Genomic DNA, 23,446 nt, shown 5'->3' on the forward strand with positions numbered 1-23,446 from the left:
GGTACCTAAGTTTTGTTTTGTTTTCATGGTGTTAGAGATCAAATCCAGAGTCTCCAGCATGCTTCCCAAGTGCTCTAAAATGGAGCCACACACCCAGCCCTCAAAAGTGGTATAAATCAAAGATTCCTACTCATTCTACCTTCCTTTCAAACGCACAAGTCAAATCACTTCAGAATAAAGCATTAGCAGACACTTATTTCTGTTAAGGGTCTAGGAAAATTAAAAAAAAAAAGGGGGGGGGATGTACAGGAAAACAGGAAATTCAACTTTATACATACCAATATGTGACAAATTTCATTTGACGGTAAATAATAAAATATGCTCAGAATAAATCAATATATCTATAATAATTAAGTCCTGGATATGAGCTCACTACAAACAAAAGTAAACACCCAATATTACCATGTGTGAGATGTGAGTGGGAAGGGAGACAGAGAAATAAGAATGACAAAATGTTGAAGCAAGATGATCTATACATGGAAGTTCCTAGTACTCTATAGAAATTTGGAAATTTTCATAACAATAACTTGTATTTCCTTTTCTCTGCAGTAATCTGAAGAATTATTTACATTTAAAAAGAATGAAACAAGTGCACAGCTTAATGAACTAATTTGTATATATATAAATCTGAACAATTACCAATAGATAAAGATGTAGAACATTATCATTACTTTCAGAAGGTTCTCTTACTCCTTTGCAGTCATTACTTCCTCCCAACCCAGAGAAAACCAGTTTCCAATAGCCCAGATTAGTTTCTCTTGTCTTAAATTTCCTATGAGTGGAATAATACTGTATGAACTCTTTTGTGTCTGCCTACTTTTCACTTTGGGGATTCATTCAGGTTGTTACAAACACCCTTGTACGTGTTTTCAACTTTTTAAGGTACATATGACCTGGAATTAGTTAAAGGAGGAATAATGTTTTGCTTTAACAGATACTGCCAGTTTTCTAAAGTGGCTATAGCAGTTTATATTCCCACCATCAATATACAAGGATCAATTTTTTTCATAGCCTAGGTAAACTTGATACTGGCACTCTCTAATTTCAGACATTCTGGTAGGGATGTAACATTGCCCCCAGTGAGATTTCCCAGATGAGTAATAACTATCCATACTGGCCTTTTGGATGTGTTCTTTGGTGAAGACCTGCTCATTTTGTTGCATATTTTAAAATACTGGGTTGTCTGCCTTTTTTAGATTTGTATGTTATTTATATTTTTCCAGTGCAATTCCTGGACCAGGTTTATTTATTGTGAATATATTCTGGGAGTCTGTGGCTTGCCTTTTCCCCCTTCTTAATGATGTCTTGAAGAATAGAAATTCCTAACTTTATGTTCTCTACCTATATAGTTTATGTCTTATTTGCCCATCCCAACGTTGTGAAGATATTCTCCTAGGTTTTCTTCTAGAAGTCTAACATTTTTACCTTTTAAATTTATATCTGTGATCCAACTCAAATTAATCCTTGAACACAGGATTTGGCAATGGTCAAGGTTGATTCACCTGTCCCCCATGGGTATTCAGTTGACCTAGTCCCAATTTATTAAAAATAAATGCTCTATTAACCTCAGTGCAGCTTTTGTTATAAATCCAGAAATCAAATGGGAGGGTCTATTTCTAGATGCTCATTTTCTTCCATTGATCTTTTTGACTATGTTTACTCTAATACAAAACTGTTTTACTGTAACTTCATAGCAATTCTTGATACCTGAGGTAGTAGAATTTGATACAGATTTCAAAATCCACTTGACAAAAAAAATTATGGAATTTTAATAGCTGAATGCATTGCATCTACAGATCAAGTGGTGAGGATAGACATTTGTTACAATACTAAGAATCTGATTACAAAGAAATTGAATACTTCTTCAAACATTTTTAAATGTATCTCATTTAAAAATATTTTTTAGTATAGAAGTCTTATCAAATTTTATTAAAGTCTTAGTTATTCTATATATTTTGATGCTCTTATACAGGTACTTTCAAATGTTTACACTTTTTGATTACTAGTACACAAACTCCAATCTAACTGCCTTGCTAAAATCACTTTGTTGTTTGCTGGTAAATACATTTGGGTTTTACTTTTTCCTTTCTAGTTTTTGTTTGCCTGAGGGTACTGGTTAGACCTCCAATGCAATGTTGAATACAGCAGGAGATACTGGATATGAATCAACAGTGTTTCATTCAGTATGATGTTAGTCATAGTTTTTTGTTGTTGATAAACTTTACCAAATTAAAGATGTTTCCTTTTATTGCTAGTTTGATAAGGGTGTTTAACAAACACATGTTGAATTTTGTCAAATGACTTTATTTATAGAGATGACTATTGATTTCCTTCATTATTTTGTTAAAGTGATGGATTACATTAATTTAAAAATGTTAAACCAACCAGGCGTGGTGGTACATGCCTGTTAATCCCAGCAACTCAGGAGGCTGAGACAGGAAGATCTTCGAGTTCAAAGCCTGCTGCAGCAACGGCAACTCCGTGAGACCCTGTCTCTAAATAAAACACAACATAGGGCTGGGGTGGTGCCTCAGTGGTTGAGTGCCTCTGAGTTCAATCCCCAGTACCCCACCTCCCAAAAAAACTTCAAACTAGTTTTGCATTCCTGGAACAAATCCATGTTGGTCATAATATATTATCCCTTTTTATGTATCCCTATGTTATTTTCTTGGGAAATACTGGCCTATAATTGTTTTCTTGTCAATCTGAGGTCAGGTTGTATCAAGATTATGCCAAATTATAAAAGAGTTCTGAGAAATGTTTCCTCTTTTTTTTCCCCTTAATTTTCTGGAACAGCCTGTATAAATCTGGTGTATATCTTACTTAAATAAATGGAAGATTTGCCAGTGAAGCATCTGGATCTGGGGTGTTCTTTTTGGAAAAGTTTTTCATAGGTTCTGTTTTTTTTTTGTTTTTTTTTTTTTTTTGGACAGAATGTTCACTGACTTTAATGCTCAGCACTGGAGGAATCATATTCATTATAACTCAAATTTTCTATTATTTCATATGTCATTTTGGATAAATTGTTTTTCAGGAATTATGAGCCTTAAGTGATCAAAAACGTATTTGTATGAAGTTATTTTTGTTTTCGCTGATTAACAACTTAACATCAACAGGATCTGTGATGATATTTTTTCATAACTGGTCTTGGTAATTTATATTTTCTCCCCTTTTTTCATTCTTAATCAGTTCATTACAGGTTTTCATTTTACAAAAATCTCAACAGACTAAAAATTTTGTTTCAATGATTTCTATTTTTATGTTATTTCCTTCTTTCTACTTTTATGGGGTTTGATTTGTTGCTCTTTTGAGTTAAGGGATTAGACTATTCACTTCCAACCTTTCTTCTTCACTAATTTATGCAAAAAAGCTATAAGTTATCTCTAAGCATTGCTTTAGTTATATTCCATAAATTCTAATAGGTAATATTTTTATTAATTTTCAAATTAAAATGTTTTCTCATTTCCATAGTGACTTATTTATTCAATGGTGGGCCACCAAGAAGTGTCTTAATTTACAAACGTTTGGAACCTTTCAAGTTATTTTGTTACTGAGTTGTAATTTAATTGTATAGTGGTCATAAAACAGGAACTATATAATTTCAATCCTTTGAAAAATCAGTTCTTCATGGCTCAGAATATTTTGGCAAACACCTCATGTGAGCTTAAAAATAATATAGTCTTCAATTGTTAAATATGATGTTGTACAGATGTTAATAAAATCAAGTTGATTCTGTCAAATTTTTATTCCCTTACAAATATCTTTATCTAATTGTTGTTTCAGTTACTTTAGATACATACTTAAAATGTTCCACTATAAATACAGTGCTATCTATTCTTTAAGTTATATTAACTTCTGCCTTCTATATTTGGAAGTTGTGATATTAGGTGAACACACATTTAGGATCATTATGTCTCTTGATGAATGTATCCACCTATTATAATATTTTCCTCCTTATCGCCCACAATACTTCTTTCCTTAAATCTACTTTGATGTTAATACATCATATCAGCTTTTAGTATTTGCCAAGAATACTCATTTCATCTTTTTATTTTCATCTTATCTGTGCCTTTACACTGAAATTACTTATAAGAATGTTTAATCCATTTACATAATTATTAATGTAGTTTGACTTAAGTGTACCACTTTGCTTTAATTTTCATTCATTTTATCTTTGTTCCTCTCATTTATTCTTTAGTATCCTTAGAATCTTCCCTAGAAATTACCAAATGCATTCTTACTGCATGTTGGGTGCTAGTTTCTAGAAGTTCTGGATAGCTTATCTTCCTTTTCACTTGGCAGGTAATTATACTGCAGGCAAATCACCTTAATATTATAGTAGTTTGGTTTGGGTTTATAGTAGGGCAAGTGCATTTCTGCTTGTTCTTACTTGAAAGTGTGACCTATTCCCCTATTGTCTATTTCAAACTACTTCTTTAACCTCATAACAGTTGAACTCCATTTACTCCCCCATGTCTTGTGTTGTTGGTTTTATGCAGTTCACTGTGTATAAGCCCCAAACATTATCATGTCTTTTTCAGACACAGATAGTTTTTAACATTCCTTCCTAAAGATATCTACCCCTTGTTCCATTTCCATGCCTCCATCTTCCAATGTACCTTCAGCCCAAATAATATCCTTTAATATTTAAGATTATTATAAGTCTGCTGATTACAACTTCCCTCTCTGCTTCAGTTTGTCTAAAACTACTGTTAGTTTTAAAGGCTATTTTCAATGGAATAGAAATCCACATTGGTAATTTCTTTTTCTCTTTTTTCCTTCTGAAATTAGAAAAATATAATTCCATTGTCTTCTAGCTCCCATAATTTCAGTTGAAATTTCTTTTCTATCTCTGTTAAATTAATGTAGTCAAAAATCTAACAACTGAGGTTGCTCATCAGTCCAATAATATTAAAAAGAAAAAGGGACCCAATTTGAAGAATTAGAAAGGAAGAAATCTAATTCATAGACAACATAAATGTATACAATAAAACTGGAAGAGACTGATTACAAACTTCCACAATGATAAAATATTTGTTTTAGTAGATTGAGAGATACAAATATAAAAATGCATTACCATATTCTAACACATAGCTACACAACTAAATGTCTTACAAATTTTATTTTAAAAGGACATAATTTACAATAGTAATAAAAAATATCAAATCCCCAAGTAAACCCATTGAAAGATGTAGAACACTACTGGGAGAAGTTAAAAAAGGCATACTAAATGGAGGGAAATACCATGCTCATTGGCTTGGAAAATTCAATTTTATGAATGCCAATTCTCCTGAAGTAATCAATGTTTCCTGTAATTTAAATCCCAGCAAGCTTTTTTGTTTTGTTTTGTTTTGATTTGTTAGAAACTGACAAGATGATTCTAAAAGTTAAATGAGAGTCAAGATTGCCTTCAAAAAGAATAAGGTAGAATAAGGATCATAATGTCACTTGATGAATGGACCTATACTGTCATTATTAGTTAGCATCAGGCTTGTATGGGCCACTTAAAGCTAGCTGGTCAAAAGTAAATTTTAAGAGTGTAAAGAGATACAATTAATAGTTAGGCAAAAATTAGAGGCATGAAGTAGAATTATCCTAAGCATACCAGGACATCTGATCATACCCCTAATAAATAATAAATAAATGATGTAGAGAATAAGGAACATATACACAGTAAAATATCTCATTTTCAACTACTCAATTCCCATTTTTCAACAGTATAGTAGCCAAAAAGCAAGAACAAAACAAAAAAACAACAAATACTTCCTAAATTAAAGCACATGAAAACATCTTAGCTTTGGGTGAGGGGTAGAGATGGTAGGGAAGAAGATGACTGTCTAGTCTAACGATGTAAAGCCACACACTGTACCTCACCTAGATCTGTGGCTGCAAACCATACTACCTAAAGAGGTGCTAAACCACAAGTTAAGAACATTGTAGTCTCAGGGTACACTGTCTCAACCCAGGCTGAATTTCCACATATATTTAAAGAGCATAAGCTTGCAATTAAAAGTACATGAGAATTATGAAAAGTATGTGAAATAGAAGAGAATTAAAGCTGGTAAGAATTAGCAAAACAAGATTCAACAGGAAAATGTCTACAACAACTTTAGATACTTAGACTACAGGTACCAAAATTTTGTCTTTACCAAAATTTTTCTTTAATATGTAGAAAACAAAAACAACATTAAAAAGATGACTTAAAAAAGAAGAGCCTGTTAAAGATGACTAGGAAAATCAGAAAAAGGACCGACAGAACTTACATGAGTAAAGGAACAGATGAGATCCAGCTGAAAAAATAATTAGCATAATAGAAGAGGAGATATTAAGAAAATGCCCAGGATGTAATACAGAGAAAGAATGAAACAGAAATACATAAAAGAGCCATGGAGCATGAAATGAAAAGATGGAAAATACTTCTATGTAGCATTCCAACAGAGAGAAGAGAGAAAAGATTAGTATCAATAATCAAATGATTAATAGTCAAATATAAAAGTGAATTCTTAGATTCACAAAGCTCAAGGAGTCTCAAAAAGGATAAATAAAAGTAAGATTGTCTTAGACAAAAGCAATGAAAACCATAGAGGACCAAGAGTGAAGGTCACCAACAGAAAAGACCTTTAGAGCAGCTATGGAAAAGACAAAGCTCTCTAAAGAGCGCATGGGAAGATGGGGAGGAAGTTCAAATAACTGACACAGGAATGACAATGCAAACAGAATTCCAAAAGAAGAAGTTGAAATATAAAAACATTATAAACAATATATGTGAAAACTTAAGTGAAATGCACAATGTGCAAGAAAACTATAAATGGCTAAAGTTGATTAAAAAATAAATATAAAAGCATTATGATTCTGTATCATTAAAGAAATTCAAAGCTGGACATAGTGGCACATGCCTGTAACATTAGGGAATTGGGAAGCTGAGGCAGAAGGATCACAAGTTTGAGGCCAGCTTCAACAACTTAAGACAAACCCTGTCTCAAAAAAAAAAAAAAAAAAAAAAAAAAAGTTAAAATCTTCCCAAAAGTTGAAAACTAAGTCCAAGTCTTAATAGAAATTTCTATAAACCAGTCAAGGAAGAGATAATTCCAATGCTAAACAAACTTCTTTGGAGAACAGAAAAATTCATTTCAATAACTAACACAGCTCACTTTATGGCACAATAAAATCTTTGTAAAATGACAAGTTACAAAATTGAAAAATCACAGGATGACTCCAGCAATAAAAATACAAAAAGAATGAACAAGATATCTGCAAATCAATTATCATGATGTTTTTAAAAGGTACAAATTGAGTCTACTTCAAAATGAACTCATTAGATGTGAAGAATTACACTATCATATCTCTGTGGAAGTAGAAAAAGCACTCAACAAAATTCAACTTTAATGAAGAATTAAAAGAACTAAAAATTTAAAAGAATGTTCCAAGTCTTATAAAATATATCAATCAAAAAGCTACATAGTTATATGGAATGGTAAAATGTTAATATTATCCTATATTCTTAAAATGCCTAATCATTACTTCAACTCACAAGTATCCAACATTTTAGTTGGAGGAGGAGGAGAGGGAGGGCACGCACAAAAAAATTTTAAGGGTATAAAGTTTAAAAAGTGTAATTTTAAAAGCTATAAAGAAACATAAACAGAAAATGTGAAACATACAAGAGCACTTGGAATATTGCCAGTGCTATGGTTTGAACATCAGGGCCCCCTTCCAAAATTGGTGAACAAAGTTAATGGTGATGTGAAGAAGTGATCAAGTCATTAGTGCCTTAAAAAGAGCTGAAGGGAAGCAAGTTAGGCCCCTTTTGTTCTTGTACTCTCTACCCTGTATCAACCCACAAGGTGCCATCCTAGAAGCAGATGATAGTTCTCACTAGACACTCTATCTGCTAGCACCTTGATTTGGGTTTCTAGGATCCAGAATTGTGAGGAATAAAATGTATTTATTTTTTTATAAATCACCCAGTCTCTGGTATTTTATTACAGCAGCAGGAATAGGCAACCAGCTATAACATCAAGATACAAAGGTCACTATTAAACATCATCATAAATAGTTAAAAAATATATTCAAAATATACCATCTGTAGGACTTCCACATCTTACTAGAATATGGAGAGTTAAAGTGCTAGTCCCAGTCAACTATAAGAAAATGCCAGATAAGCAACAAAATCATGTTTGTTATGGTCATAGATTTGAGGAAGCAATGCAATCAAGTAACCTGAAACATAAGGAAACAAGGATAAAAAGGACATGATGATTGGTTCACTTGACAGGTAAATGGCCACTGGCTTCAAGCCCAGTACTGGGTGTGTGGGGGCAGGGAATATGCTCAGAAATTTCCATATATGATTTTAAAATCAAATCATAAACCCAAGAAACTCAGTGATCCTTCTCCTAGAAAAGGATAAACATAAAACACAAACAAATGCACACATACTAAAAAACATTACACTTAACTGGTTATAAAATCTTAAAGATGAAGAAAACATCTTTTATATAAATGGTCAGAAAACAAAAAGTAACAAATAAGAATTACAGGGGACTTCTTGACAGAAGCTATGCAAGCTAAACATAATAAAAGGCATTCTGAATGTAAGAAAAACACTGAAGGAAGAATTCTATCTCCAGTAAAATATCTTTCAAAAGGTGAAACAAAGTATTTTCCATGGCAATCTGAGATACTTTGTTACCAGAAGATCTGAAGTGCAAGAAAAGAATTGGACAGGGGAAGCTCTTTAACTAGAAGCAACATGTACTTGAAAACTGACTACTGCAACAGAAGAAATAAATTTAAATTAAATTTACATTACCAACTTTAAATTCAAAATTAAGTACCTACACCAGCTGGGGACTGCTATCCTTGGACAATGCAGATCTAAAAAACTATCATACAGTTGGCCTTCTATCTCCGCAGGTTCCATATCCATGGATTCAACCAACCTCAGATAAAAATATTTGGAAGACATACACACACAAAAAAACCCCTTGCATCTGTACTTGACATGTGCAGATTTTTCCCTTGTCATTATTCCCTAAATACAGTGCAACTATTAACATAGCATGAATATAGTTTGAAGGTGATTAAAATATACAAGAGGATGCTCATACATTATATATAAATGCTATGCCATTTTATGTAAGGTGGGGGGGGGGGTCTTGAACATCAGTGGATATTGGTATCCATGAGGAGGTCCTAGAACTCATCCTGAAGGATGACAACTATATAAAGTATTATGGGTTCATAGCATATATAAAATATTGAACACAATGGCACAAATTGAAAATGGGGACAAATTGAAAATATACTGTTGCAGAGCTTACACTAAATAAACATAGCTTGAACATAGTCTGTGATTGAAGATCTATAATGTAAATCATAGAGAAAAGTACATTTTTTAAAAGTAAAATAAGTGTAAATGGTAAGCCACTAGAGAAGATAGAATAAGCTAAAAAAAAAATTAATAAGGATCAGAGAGATGCAGAACAGTAAGTAGCTCAGTGGTAGAGCACTTGCCTAGCACATATGAGGCCTCCGGTTTGATACCCAGCATTAGGAAAAATAAGAAAGAGGAGGAGGTGGAGGAAGTTTTAAGCTGGGCATGGTGACACATGTCTATAGTCTCAGCTACTCAGGGACAGGAGGACCACTTGGGCCCAGCCTGGAAAACATAAGACTACCATTAAAAAGGGGGAAAAAAAAAAAAAAAAAAAAAAAAAGCAAGCAGATAAATAGAAAACAATGGTTATATTCAATGTACATTGAATCTTGATAAATTGTTATTGTCAGATGACATGAAAAAATAGGTTATCCAAAGCAAACCCATTTTAAATAAAAAGTCATAGATTAAAAAACTAAAAAGACAGTGGAAGATATATCAACACTAATCAGAAGATAGCTGAAGACACTATATTGATATATTCAGAATGATAAATACTATCAGAGATAAAGACAGACATTATAGAACAAAATTTCATCAATTCATCTAGAAGATAATATATAATCTAGAAGACAATATATAATCCCAATTTATATAATCCAACAACAGAGGTTCAAAATATATAAAGCAAGAATTGAAAGAACAAAAAGGAGAAATAGACAAATCCTTCACTATACTTGGGAGACTTCAACTCTGATCTCAATGGTCAACAAAATAAGTAAACAGAAACTCAGTAGGAAGTAAAAGTCCTAACAAGCACCATCAATCAACTTGACTTCATACTTGGAGACTACTCCAATGAAAATAACAAAATACACATTATTTTGAAGTATACATGGAAAAGTGACTAAGGTTGACCAAATTCTGGACAAAAAACAAACACCAAAACATTGAAAAGCAAGCAGAAAAAGTGTTAGCAGTATATAAAAAGAGTTAACCAAGAAATAAATTATAGGAAGAAATATGCAAAATCACTAAAAAGATTTGGAAATGAAACAACAAACCTCATAAGCTTCATAGGTCAAAGTGGAAGTCATATTAAGAACCTAGAAAATATCAACATATCAAATTTGCATGAGCATCTAAAGCATTGCTTAGAAGGAAAAGGTCACAAATCGATGACCTAAACATGTATCTTAAGATTTTAACATAGAGGAATTTGAACCCAAAGCATACAGAAATAGTAAAGAGCAGAAAACAATAAAATTGAAAACAGAAAAATAATCATATAAAAAGTTCTTTGGCCTGCTAATCCAACATCTCTAGTAATAAGAGAAATGCAAATCAAAACTACACTAAGATTCCATCTCACCCCAATTAAAATGGTGATTATCAAGAATACAAGCAACAATAGGTGTTGGAAAGGATGTGGGGGGAAAAGGTACACTTGTACATTGCTGGTGGGGTTGCAAATTAGTGCAGCCACTCTGGAAAGCAGTATGGAGATTCCTCAGAAAGCTTGGAATGGAACCACCATTTGACCCAGCTATCCCATTCTTTGGCCTATACCCAAAGGACTTACAATCAGCATACTACAGAGATACAGCCACATCAATGTTCACTGCTGCTCAATTCACCATAGCCAGATTGTGGAACCAATCTAGATGTCCTTCGATTGATAAATGGATAAAGAAACTGTGGCATATATATACAACGGAATATTACTCAGCCATAAAGAATGATAAAATTATGGCATTTGCAGGCAAATGGATGAAATTGGAGAATTTCATGCTAAGTGAGATAAGCCAATCTCAAAAAACTAAAGGACGAATGATCTCGCTGATAAGCGGATGAGGACATATAATGGGGGTGGGAGGGGTTAGCATTAGGGTTAGGGTTAGGTTTAGGGTTAGGGTCAAGGAGGGTGGCAAGAATGGAGGAAGGAAGGACTGTATAGAGGGAAAAGAGGGGTGGGGGGTGGGGGGGAAGGAAAAAATAACAGAATGAATCAAACAACGTTACCCTATGTAAATTTATGATTACACAAATAGTATGCCTTGACTCCATGTACAAACAGAGAAACAACATGTATCCCATTTGTTTACAATTAAAAAAAAAAGTTCTTTGGAAAATTGATAAATGATAAACCTTAAACCAAATTAAAAGACAAAAGAAAACACACATGGCCAATATCAAGAATGAAAGAAAACAAATCCCTACAGAAACTAAAGATATTAAGAGGAAATTAAAAAGCAACTTTATTGTAATGATTAGATGAAATAAATAATAAATTTCCTTTTATTGTGGGGGGTACCAAGTATTGAACCCCGTGGTGCTTAACCACATGGGGAGACACATCCCCAGCCCTTTTAAAATATTTTTTATTTAGAGACAGGGTCTCACTGAATTGCTTAGGGCCTCACTTAGTGCTGAGGATGGCTTTGAACTCTCCAGCCTCCCAAACTGCTGGGATTACACGCACGTGCCATCATACCCGGCTTGAAATAAATTTCTTAAAAGACAAAAACTTCAAAAGCTCACAATGGTGAAATGACTCTCAAAGACTAAAGCTTTCAAGAAGCAATGAATAATTCTAATAACCCTATACCTATTAATTGATTTTGCCCTTCAAAACCTTCCAACAAAGAAAACTCTAGGCCCAGAAGTTATCTTGCAAACTGTACTAAACAGTTATAAAACAAGTAATTTTTCCTAGAAAAATTCTTCAGGAAATGTAAAAGGAAGAAAAACTACCCTTACATTTATAAACATAAACACTTTAAGAGGCCAGTATTAGCCTGATAAAAATAATTACATGAAAAGGTATCTTTCATGGACACTGAAGCAAAAAGAAAGGAGGAAAAAAAAATTTAACAAAATATTAGCAAGTGCAAACCACCAATTTATGAAGATGAAAACAGCATCACCAAGGGCAAGGTACAAATGCAAGGTGACTGAACATTTGAAAATAATGTAATTTGTCCTATTAACAGACTAAAGAAAATCAATCATATGATCTCAGTATTATAAAATCATTTGACCAAATATCTATCTACCCATGACAGAAAATCTAAGCAATCTAAGAACAGAACAGGACTCTCCTCAAAATGATAAAAGGCCACTTCCTTTATATCTTCAAAGCTACTATTTAAAAAACTAGATAGACTAGGTGGTTTACATATGGCAGAAATGTATTTCTCAGTTTTGGAGGCTTGCAAGTTCAATATCAAGTTGACATCAGATTCAATCTGGTGAGGAGTTGCTTGCTGGTTCATAGATTGCAGTCTTTTCACTGTCTTGACATGGTGGAATGGTGGAAAGGAGAGAGGAAGCTTTCTAAGTCTTCTTTTAAAAAGACACTAATCCTCCCAGCTACTTGGGAAGATGAGGCAAGAGAATCACAAGTTGAAGGTGAGCAAGAGTAACACAGAGACCCCATCTCCAAAAAGGTGGGGAACACTAATCCATTCATTAGCCCTCATGATCCAATTATCCCCCACCAAAGATCCCACTCCTTCCAAATACACTGGGGATTGTTTTAAAATACAAATCTTGAGGGGAACACAAACATTCAGTCTGTAGTACCTCTCTATCATACTTAATGAAGACTGAAAGCTTTCCTCTTAAAATCAGGAGCAAGACAAAAATTATCTGCTCTCACCATTCCTATTCAACATGATACTGAAAATCCTACCAGTGTGATAAGGAAAAAAAGGAAAGGGGGATATTATACAAATTAAAAAATAAAACTGTTCTGCAAATATGTGCAAATAACATGACCAAGAATTTTTCAGGGTTCGGGAGATAGCTCAGCTTGGTAGAGTGCTTGCTTGTCAAGACAAAGCCCTGGATTCAATCCCCAGCACCGAAAAGAAAGAAACTAAACAGAATTTTTCAAAGGATCTACCAAAAAAGTTACCTAGACCTATCCTCCAAAAAATAAGTCAAATAAGTGAACTTAGCAAGGTTCCAGAATTCAAGGTCAACATGGAAAAACCAAATGTATTTCTACAGAATAGCAATGAATAAATGAAAACTGAAATTTATTTATAAAGCAACAAAATTAATACTTAGATACAATTTAATACAATAAGCAACTGTATCTGTATGTTGAATCTAGAAAATGTTCATGAAAGAAATGTGAAAATTATCTAAATGAATGGAAATAAGCTATGCTCATGAATTAGAAGCCTCAATTGCTTCCAAACTGATCTATGCATTAAATAAAATCCAAATTAAAGTCCATCCTTTCAGATGGCTCAAAAAGTTTTGTGGAAAACCAAAAGAACTAAATTAGCCAAAATGATTTTTAGAAAGAATAAAGCTCAGAATTCACATTTCCTGGGCTGGAGTTGTAGCTCAGTGGTAGAGTGCTTGCCTAGCATGTGTGAGGCACTAGGTTTGATTCTCAGCACTGCATATAAATAAGTAAAATAAAGGTCCACTGACAACTACAATTTTTTTTAAAAAAAGGAATTCACATTTTCTAACTTTAAGACTTACTATAAAGTAAAACCACTATACAATGTAGCACTTGGCAAAAGTACAGGTACAAGTTCAAGGGGATAACATCTGTACTACATGATACTATTACATACCCACTAGAAGGGTTGAAATTTAAAAGACTGAAATAACCAAGTGTTGATGGGAATGCAGAGCAACTGGAACTGTCATACATTGCTGATGGACGTGTAAAATGGGACAACCACTTTGAAAAGCAGTTTGGTAGTTTCTTAACTGGTTAAATATTAACTTACCATACAATTCCACAAATTCCATTTCTCAGTATTTATCAATAAAAATAAAAATATATATTCACACAAGAACTCAGAATGAATGAATGTTCATAGCAGCTTTATTAATAACAGCCCAAACTGGAGACAATCCAAATGTTCATAAATAGGTGAAATGGCCATAAAACTGTGATAAATCAATATCAAAGACTATTTAGAAATAAAGAAGTGAACTAGTTAAGTACACAAAAATAGGAATGATCCTCAAAAACATCATACTGAGAAAAACCAAGTGCAAAAGAGTATATATTACATAAATTCATCTATATGAAATTCTAGAACAAATGAAACTAATAGCAAGAAAAACAAGATGAGAGTGAAAGCACGATTAACTGCAAAAGTGCAGGTAGGAACTTTTTGGGAGATGTGACTGCAGTATGCAAATATTCTCTTAATTGTGATGGTAGTAACAGGTATACCCACTTGTCAAAACAAAATTAACTGTACATCTTAAATAAGTACATGTTATTGTATCTAAGGCATCCTCAATAAAGTTGATTTTTAAAAAAAGGTCCTCTTAGGGAACTATTAACCAGGGAATACTGGTGATGCCCATATGCAACCACATTAAAACATGTCAAATAAAATCTAAGAAAATATAACACACACTTACAGTTTTTTAAAAAAAGTCAACAAAAATTGAAAGAATGATAATATCTTGGAAAGTCAAGAATAGAAAGAAAATTGTAAGCTTAATAGAGGCTATTAATCAGAAAACTTCAGGAGACATTCATATTTAATGCAAAAACATCAGAAGTATTTCCCTTAAAGGAAAACAATACAAAGTTTCAAGCTATTAGAGCTATTATTCAACATTAGATACAATACCAAGCAATGAGAAAAACATGTTATAAAAACTGAAAAGGAAACCACAATAGTGTGAATATTTTCAAATATGTATCAACACAATAGTGATTAGATACATGATAAAATTTAAAAGGTTTACTATGGGGGGAGGTGGGGGTGTGTCACTGAAAGTTTTCATCTTCCATAGCAATCAAACCATGAAGGAATGTCATACATATGGGGGGCTGGAGGGGAGGGATGATTAAACTTTCCCTGAGAATATAATGTAAGATGTAACTAAAAGAGCAAGAGCACATTTCAATGTGTGTTTAAATACTACTATAGTTCTCTTTACGTGAACCTAAAATTTCAAAATAACCTTATTTGAAATAACTTTTAAATTATAAATAACAAATTGAGTATAAAGTTCTTGTAGAAAAAGAAATGCCTAAGAAATAGTCAAGAACATTTTCACAAAGAATACTAAGGGAGAAATGGTTGTCAAAATTTTAAATATGCATATCACTTTCTATTTCTAGAAATTCACCCTCAGGAAAAAATCATACATAGAGAAAGTTTACTGAATTGTTAACAGTGGATGACTCTTAGGATGCAGGTAAAACTAGAAAGGGAAATGGGAATAGAACTTTTTTTTTACATTCTCCCATAGCATTTAAATTTTTTAAATGAAGGACATAATAATTAAGCATCAGTCAATTTTTTAAATGAAGGACTTAATAATTAAGCATCAGTCAATATATTAGAAAGCTGTCTTCATTATAAACCATTATTTGTGTGAGCAAAAAAAGAACTGCAACTAATTTAAACATCTTTTAATAAGGGAATGGTTAAATTATAGCCCATTCAAACTGCTGAAATACCACAGAGCCTTTAAAAAGTATTAGGAAGATCTACATACACCAAGGAATAATGTGCAAGATATATAAAGTAAAAAAGCAAGTGATATCCAAATGTGCTTGGTATATGCCCACCCCCCAAAAAAAGTTTGCATTTTTATGTGTGTTTAAAAGGACATTTGTAAAAAGACTTTGAAAGATGAACACTAAATTGTTAACTCTAGATACTGCAGTAGGACTAGAAAATGAAAAGAAATATTCACATTTTACCTAATATTCCTTTATTTAAATTTTACATCAAACTTGCATGTCTATAGTTAATAGTTATTTCATATACAAATGACATGAATTCCAGAAAACAATTACAAAATTGAAAGCGTTTATTTTTGTTATTTCCAGGTTTATTTACATAGTCTCCAAAAGATCTGTAGTCTTCAGTAAAGGTGACTGCCATTTTAAAAGAAATGTGACCAAGAATTTCATAATAAAAATAACAAAATATTTTAACCTTTAAAAACACCGTACACTTCACAGAACCAGCAGACTCAAAGCACTACCCATGCAGATGTAAATTATTTTTTAATACTTAAGGGGCAAAATCCCGAATATTCTACCTTCCTGCAAAAAACCGTTTACCTCCTCTCCTTTTCTCTAACTTGTTCTATGAGGCTTTAAACTCACCATTTTGAATGTGCGCAAAATGATTAACCAGCAGTAATCTTAGGGAGGCCAAATTTGAAGGTGCATCTGCCAGAGGTATGCTCTGACCTGACATCCTAACGGGGAGAAGCACTTATGGAATGGTGCTAATATAGGGAGAACGATCGCTACGGTTTGTACAGGGTGTCTGCGGGCCCAAGCCCCCGTGACAATCAAGAAAAATGCAAATACACCCAACACAGCGGCCGCAACGGAAGGTTTTTCCGAGAAGGGGGGCTGCAGGCCTGTGGCGCAAGATGGATCAGCTCTATGCGGGGTGACTGGAAATGGGCAGAGAAGGCGGGTGTGAGTTGTTGGTGGGCGGCACACTCTAGGACAGTCGCGAGTGTGGGGAGAGCGGCAGCAGGGTCCTTGGCCGAGGCACCAAGGACAGCAGAAGAGACTGCAGGAAAAAGCAGCGGGCGGAGACCCCCGACACCGATCGATGCCATCCTTCGGGGGAGGCAGCAGGCGCGGAGCCCCGGATACAAGCGCGGCCCCAGGTCCGGGCTGGACAGGGCCCAGGAGGCGAAGAAGGCCTCTCACAGCCATCAACCCCACCCACCATGGCCGGCGCAGCGGGCCAGGGACAGGCCCCGCTCCTTCTCCAGGAGAGACGAAGAAATCGAGAAGCTGAAGGCAGCAATTTCCTCGCCCCGACCCCCACACTCCCGACATCAGAACAAGCCAGATTAAAAAAAAAAAAAAATCCCCTCACCGAAATGTGCAGCGGCTCCGGAGCGAGAACAGCGCTCGATCCTCCACCCGCCACCACCGCCTTCTTCTCCGCCTCCGACTCCTCCCCCGCCGAACGCGCAGCGGCAGGCGGCGGCGGCGGCGGCGGCGGCGGAAGCAGAGGCGGTGGCGGCGAGTCCCGCCCCTTTCGCCGCTCCGACGCGAAGGAGGAGTACAGGTAAGCCCCGCCCCCACGGCCGCGCCGACCAATAGACTTAACGTGCCTCTGCGGGAAAAATACACACGCCCAATCGGAACCTGAGGAGTGGGCTCACGTCAATGGTTGGGACGTGGCAGAAAAAGGGAAAAATACTTGGACAGTCTCCACGCCCCGCTCCCCAATCTCTCCGAGGGACTTTACCCATTGGGCGAAGGGCGGAAAGACGAAGCCCGACTCCACACCCCCATCCGGGCCCACCTCCTTTCCCTGCAGCACTGCGACGTTTGGGGGAGGGGGCGGGGCGCTGTGCCGGGGCCAGTACAGCACAGCCTTTTGTGGTTTAGGCTGGGAGAAAAGGGCGGGGTCTCAGGGAAAGGGATGCGGGTGGGGAGAATTGAGGGAAGGACTGGCGCAGTTAGACTTTTTCAGAAATTCCAACAGCAACTGCAAAGATGGAGGCATTAAAATCGGTCTTAATTCGACTGGAAACCTAACAAGATTAGGATTTCCTAGCATAAAATGCAACCATTTGCAGTTCACATATCAGTGGGAAAAGAAAAATATCACAGGAGGAAGGGCATATTTGTCTACCCTGATTCTACGCACTGTGTAGTGCTTTCTACTCTCCCGCCCCGCAGTCAGATGTTGCCCCTCGGTTTCTGATTCTGCTGGAGCCGGGGCGAGGGAAACGGGGGAGGCCTGTCTTTCCTCGTTATAGCCTTGGCCTGACCAGAGCCTTGCAGTTTATATCTTGAAGCTAATCGGTTGTCAAGCGGCGAAGTAACAGCTCCCATCACATGCAAACGAATAGAACAGCTGTAGTCCCCGGACACCTTGCTTAATTTAAACGCGGGTAACAGTTTAATTATGTCAGTGATGCAAAATGGTTTTTCGTTCAGTACATATCCTTCTCCGTCATCCCGAAACATGTCCGCTTCTCCGATTACAGTCCTGTTTTCCTTGCTTACTCCCCAGCCCACTCCCCCACCCTGCCCCCGCCAAATGCCCAGGACATATTTATCGCGTCCCCTCCCCCACGAATTAAGAGCCCTATTTCTTTTGCTGTCCTTTGATAACTGTAAAATCCGCTAGTTGAACTGAGGGTTCTCCCCCCGCTGTTGATGAAAATAAATTATCCGAAATTTATCGTAAAACAGGCTATGAGGATTTGCTAGACATTTTGTGAAACCAAATCTAATTTCTAGCCATCCTTCGTGGTATCTCACCAAGAAACCATTTCCAACTTGATATTACTCTGCTTTTACACATGATGCTTAGAGTTGTAACTTTCTATCCAAGTCCCTCCCTCCTTGAAAGAGAATTCATATTTTAATTATATTCCTCTAATTTCCATTTAGTCTTGCAGAAAGTACTAACCTGCTTTGGAGAGCAGGGTTTCTCAAATTTGACTTTTTCATATCATATCTGAGTATATGACTCAGCATTATTTTTAAAATAAATGTATTTTTCTTCATTTTCAAGTAGGAAACTTGATGAAAGTGCTCTAAATTAAAAACTTAGCATCACCTATCCCAAGTTGAAAGTAACTGTAAAAGTACACATAAAATAATATTCTAGTTAGAAGCCGTGGCGCATGCCTATAATCCCAGAGACTTAGAATGCGAGGCAGGAGGATCACAAATTTGAGGCCAGTCTTCAGCAACTTAGCTAGATCCTATCTCAAAAAAAATTTAAAAGTCTGGTTAGAAACTATTGCCCACTAAAGGCTCTGAGACTAAAAAACACACCCTTAGTTGAAAAGATAGTTTATCAAGCAGTAGACAATTATTAAAGACAGCACAAAAAAGACATTTGTATTACGATACCATCAAAGGATACAAAAATAGAACCAAAATAGCAATCACTTGCTCACTGTGTGGCTCATTGTTTTTAGTCTTGCTTGCCTGTCCCAAGTACAGTCATCCAAAGTAAATAAGTGATCTATGCTACCCTGAGAAATGCTGGGATGAAGGCATACAGTATGTACTCTAGAATCAGAGACATTCTCATACCTGTTTAGTATGTGCCTTTGGGCAACCTACTTACCTCTTTGGCCTTGATTTCCTTTTTAAATATGAGAAACTAATAATATCTATTTATGGGTTGTATAGATTAAATAACCTAATCAATGTAAAGTGTATGATGTGTAGAATGAAGTACTAAATACCTATTAGCTTATGTAACTGTATCATTGTATGTACATATAGATACACTGTATTGTTGATTCTAGAGTTGGGAAGCACTCCCTAAACCAATGAGTTGAAGGAACCACATGGTATATAATGAATTTTTTTGGTTGTTTATTTTTTATGCTTTTATTGGTGCATTATAATTACACATAATAGTTGGATTCATTTTGACATAATTATACATGTGTGGAATTTAATTTGCTTCTTTTCAGTCCTGGGTGCCTCTTCTTTCCAGTCCTGGGTGCCTCTTCTTTCCTTCCCCTCCTCCCTCTCTCTATTCCCCCTTTCTCTGTTCTACTGGTCTTCCTTTTATTTATTTATTTATTTATTTTTAATTGGTGCTTTGTAGAAATACATGAAGATAGAATTTACTGTGGTATATTTACACATGCACATAGCATATTATGTCAAATTCACTCCTCATTTTCTCCACTTTCCTGTCCCTTCTTCCTCCTCCTCAATCTCCTTCTACTCCACTTGTCTTTCCACTATCATTATGATACCTGACTCCCCTCCTTTTTCCCTGCCTCATTTTGCTCTATCTTCTGCATAGGTTGAGAAAAACGTTTAATCCTTGATTTTCTGAGTTTTGATTATTTCACTTAGCATGATGTTATTCAGTTGAATTCATTTACCAGCAAATGCCATAATTTCATTCTTCTTTATGGATAATATTCCATTGTGTATATATACCACATTTTCTTAATCCATTCATCTATTGATGGACACCTGAACTGGTTCTAGAACTTGGCTACTGTGAGTTGTACTACTATAAACACTGATGTGACTGTATCACTTATAGTTCAATGATTGTAGTTCTTTTGGATAAATACCACTGATTACATGGAGGACTGGGATAGCTGGTTCACATGGTGGTTCCTATTCTAGTTTTGTTGTTGTTGTTGTTTGTTTGTTTGTTTTTTTAAGAATTTCCTACTGCTTTCCAGAGTGGTTGCACCAATTTGCTGTCCCACCAACAATGTATGAGTATACCCTTTCCCCATATTCTCACCAGCATTTATTTTTATTGGTATTCTTGATAAGTACCATTCTGACTGGAGTGAGATGAAATCTCAATATAGTTTTAATTTGCATTTGATTAGAGAAATTTTGAACAGTTTTTTTCAAATATTTGTTGACTGTATTTCTTCTTTTGAGAAATATCTGCTTAGCATTTTTGCCCATTTATTGATTGGTTTGTTCTTTGGTGTTAAACTTTTTGGATTTTTATATATTCTAGATATTAATCCCCAGTCAGAGGAGTAGCTGGCACATTTTCTCCCATTCTGTACACACTCTCTTCATGCTCTTAATCATTTTCTTTGCTGTGCAGAAGTCTTATAATTAGATGCCATTCCTCTTACTGATTCTTAGTTTTATTTCTTGAGCTTTAGGAGTCTTATTAAGAAAGTGGGTGCCTGTGCCAGTGTGATGGAATGGTGACCCTATGTTTTCTTTTTTTTAATTATTTTTAAATTTTTTTATTTTTTACCGACTGCATTTATTTTTACAGACTAATTCATTGTACACAAATGGGGTACATCATTTCATTTCTATGGTTGTACACAATGTAGATTCATACCATTCATGTAATCATACACGTACATAGTGTAATGATGTCTCATTCCATCATCTTTCATACCCTTGCCCTCTCCTCTCTCTCATTTCCCTCTATGTAATCTAAAGTACCTCCATTCTTATGTCATCCCACCCCCCACCCCTATTATATATCATCATCCACTTATCAGGGAAAACATTTGACCTTTGTTTTTTTGGGATTGGCTTATTTCACTTAGCTTGATATTCTCCAATTCCATCCATTTATCTGCAAATGCCATAATATTATTCTTTATGGCTGAATAATATTCCATTGTGTATATATACCACAGTTTCTTTTTCTATTCATCTGTTGAAGGGCATCTAGATTGGTTCCACAACCTAGCTCTTATAAATTCACCTGCTATAAACATTGATGTGGCTGCATTACTGTAATATGCTAATTTTAAGTTCTTTGGGTATAAAGCAAGGAGTGTGATAACCGGATCAAAAGGTGGGTCCATTCCAAATTTTCTGAGGAATCTCCACACTGCTTTCCAGAGTGACTGCACCAATTTATAACTCCACCAGCAATGTAAAAGTATGTCTTTTCCCCCCACATCCATGCCAACATCCATTATTGTTTGTGTTCTTGATAATAGTCATTCTAATTGGATTGAGATGAAATCTTAGAATTGTTTTTAATTTGCATTTCTCTAATTACTAGAGATGCTGAACACTTGTTCAAAATGGATCAAGGACTTAGGAATTAGACCAGACACCCTGCACCAAGTAGAGGACAAAGTAGGCCCGAATCTTCATCATGTTGGCTTAGGATCAGACTTCCTTAACAAGACTCCCAAAGCCACAAGAAATCAAAGTAAGAATCAATAAATGGATTGTTTTAAACTAAAAAGCTTTTTCTCAGCAAAGGATATAATCAATAATGTGAAAAGAGAGCCTACAGAGTGGGAGAAAAATCTTTTCCACACACACTTCAAATAGAGCACTTATCTCAAAATTTATAAAAAACTTACAAAACTTTACACCAAAAATACAAAGAACCCAGTCAATAAATGGACTAAGGAACTAGACACTTTACAGAAGAAGACATATAGGCGATTAATAAATATATGAAAAAGTGGCCCTATGTTTTCTTCCAAGTTTCAAAGTTTCTGGTCTAGTTCCTAAGTCTACTCTGATTTGACTTTTGTTCAGGGTAATTGTTAGAGATCTAGTTTCATTCTTCTTATGTATATCCAGTTTTCCCACTATTCATTTGTTTAAAAGATTATCTACTAGTCCACATATATTTTTGGCACCTTTGTTAAGTATCAGATGACTGTAACTATGTGGATTTATGTCTGTCTTCTGTTCCACTGGTCTTCATGTCTGTCTTGATGCTAATACCACAGTGATTTGAGAGCAGGTATTATGGTGTCTTCAGCATTGTTCTTGCTCAAGATTGCTTGGCTATTTTTGGTCTTTAATTCTTCCAAATGAATTTCAGCACTGCTTTTTTCTAGTTCTGTGAAGAATGTCATTTTGAGGGCATTTTGATGGAGATTACATTGGATCTGCTTAACACTTTTGATAATATGGCCATTTTGACAATATTATTTCTGCCCAGCCAAGAACTTGGGAGGTTTTTCCATCTTCTAAGGTCTTCTTCAATTTTCTTCTTAGAATGCTTCATGAATTTTCATGTTATCTTTGCATAGGGGACATGCTAATCTCTGTATTGTTCCAATTTTGGTATTTGTGTCCTAAAGCAAGCAGAATACAGTAGTTCTTAAAGAGTAATCCCCAGACCAGGCATTAGTATTACCTGGAAACTTTTTAAAAATGCAAATTTTTTGACCTGAATCAGATACTTTAAGTGTAGGGCACAGCTGTATTTAACAAAGCTTTCAGCTAGTTCTGGTGTACATAAAATTCAGTGACCATGGACAGAGGACCTGTGTTGACATCAGCAAAAATAGAGGCAATAAGGACATCTGAAAGTGTGCATGTGTTTTCCATAAAAGTCACAAGGATGCTGGCAAAATTGTCAGAATCAACTTTTCCAGAACTCTGAAAATTAATCAAAAGCTTTCTGCAATCCGGGGAATGTTGTTTTTCAAGACAAAAAGGCTGAATTTCTCTAAGAATTGAGAACTTTGTAGCATTTTGATTTGTCTTATTCCAATTCCTTTTGTTATCTGCTGGATTTCTGAGAGTTTTGCTCTTTGTATGAATCATTTAGGAGTCCGTCAACAACTTGAGGGGAATTTCTATAAAGGTGTTGAGGTTCTTTCTTTGTAATTCTCTCC

General features: G+C 35.2%; 1 protein-coding gene and 1 non-coding gene across 2 annotated transcripts in view; both read right to left on the reverse strand.

Annotated features, from left to right (window-relative positions):
* The window catches only part of Pja2 (praja ring finger ubiquitin ligase 2), a 69,311-nt gene extending 51,933 nt beyond the window's left edge, over window positions 1-17,378 (reverse strand). The window contains 1 exon segment of the mRNA XM_047555409.1: window positions 17,233-17,378. The gene's annotated coding sequence lies outside the window, so the exon portion shown is untranslated.
* Window positions 17,379-22,810: 5,432 nt separating this feature from the next.
* On the reverse strand, window positions 22,811-22,918 carry LOC124987721 (U6 spliceosomal RNA). Its single transcript, XR_007109242.1, has one exon. It is a non-coding gene; the product is annotated as a U6 spliceosomal RNA (small nuclear RNA).
* Window positions 22,919-23,446: the final 528 nt, after the last annotated feature.

The sequence above is a fragment of the Sciurus carolinensis genome, chromosome 6 (genome assembly GCF_902686445.1).
Source record: "Sciurus carolinensis chromosome 6, mSciCar1.2, whole genome shotgun sequence".
Taxonomy (NCBI): domain Eukaryota; kingdom Metazoa; phylum Chordata; class Mammalia; order Rodentia; family Sciuridae; genus Sciurus; species Sciurus carolinensis.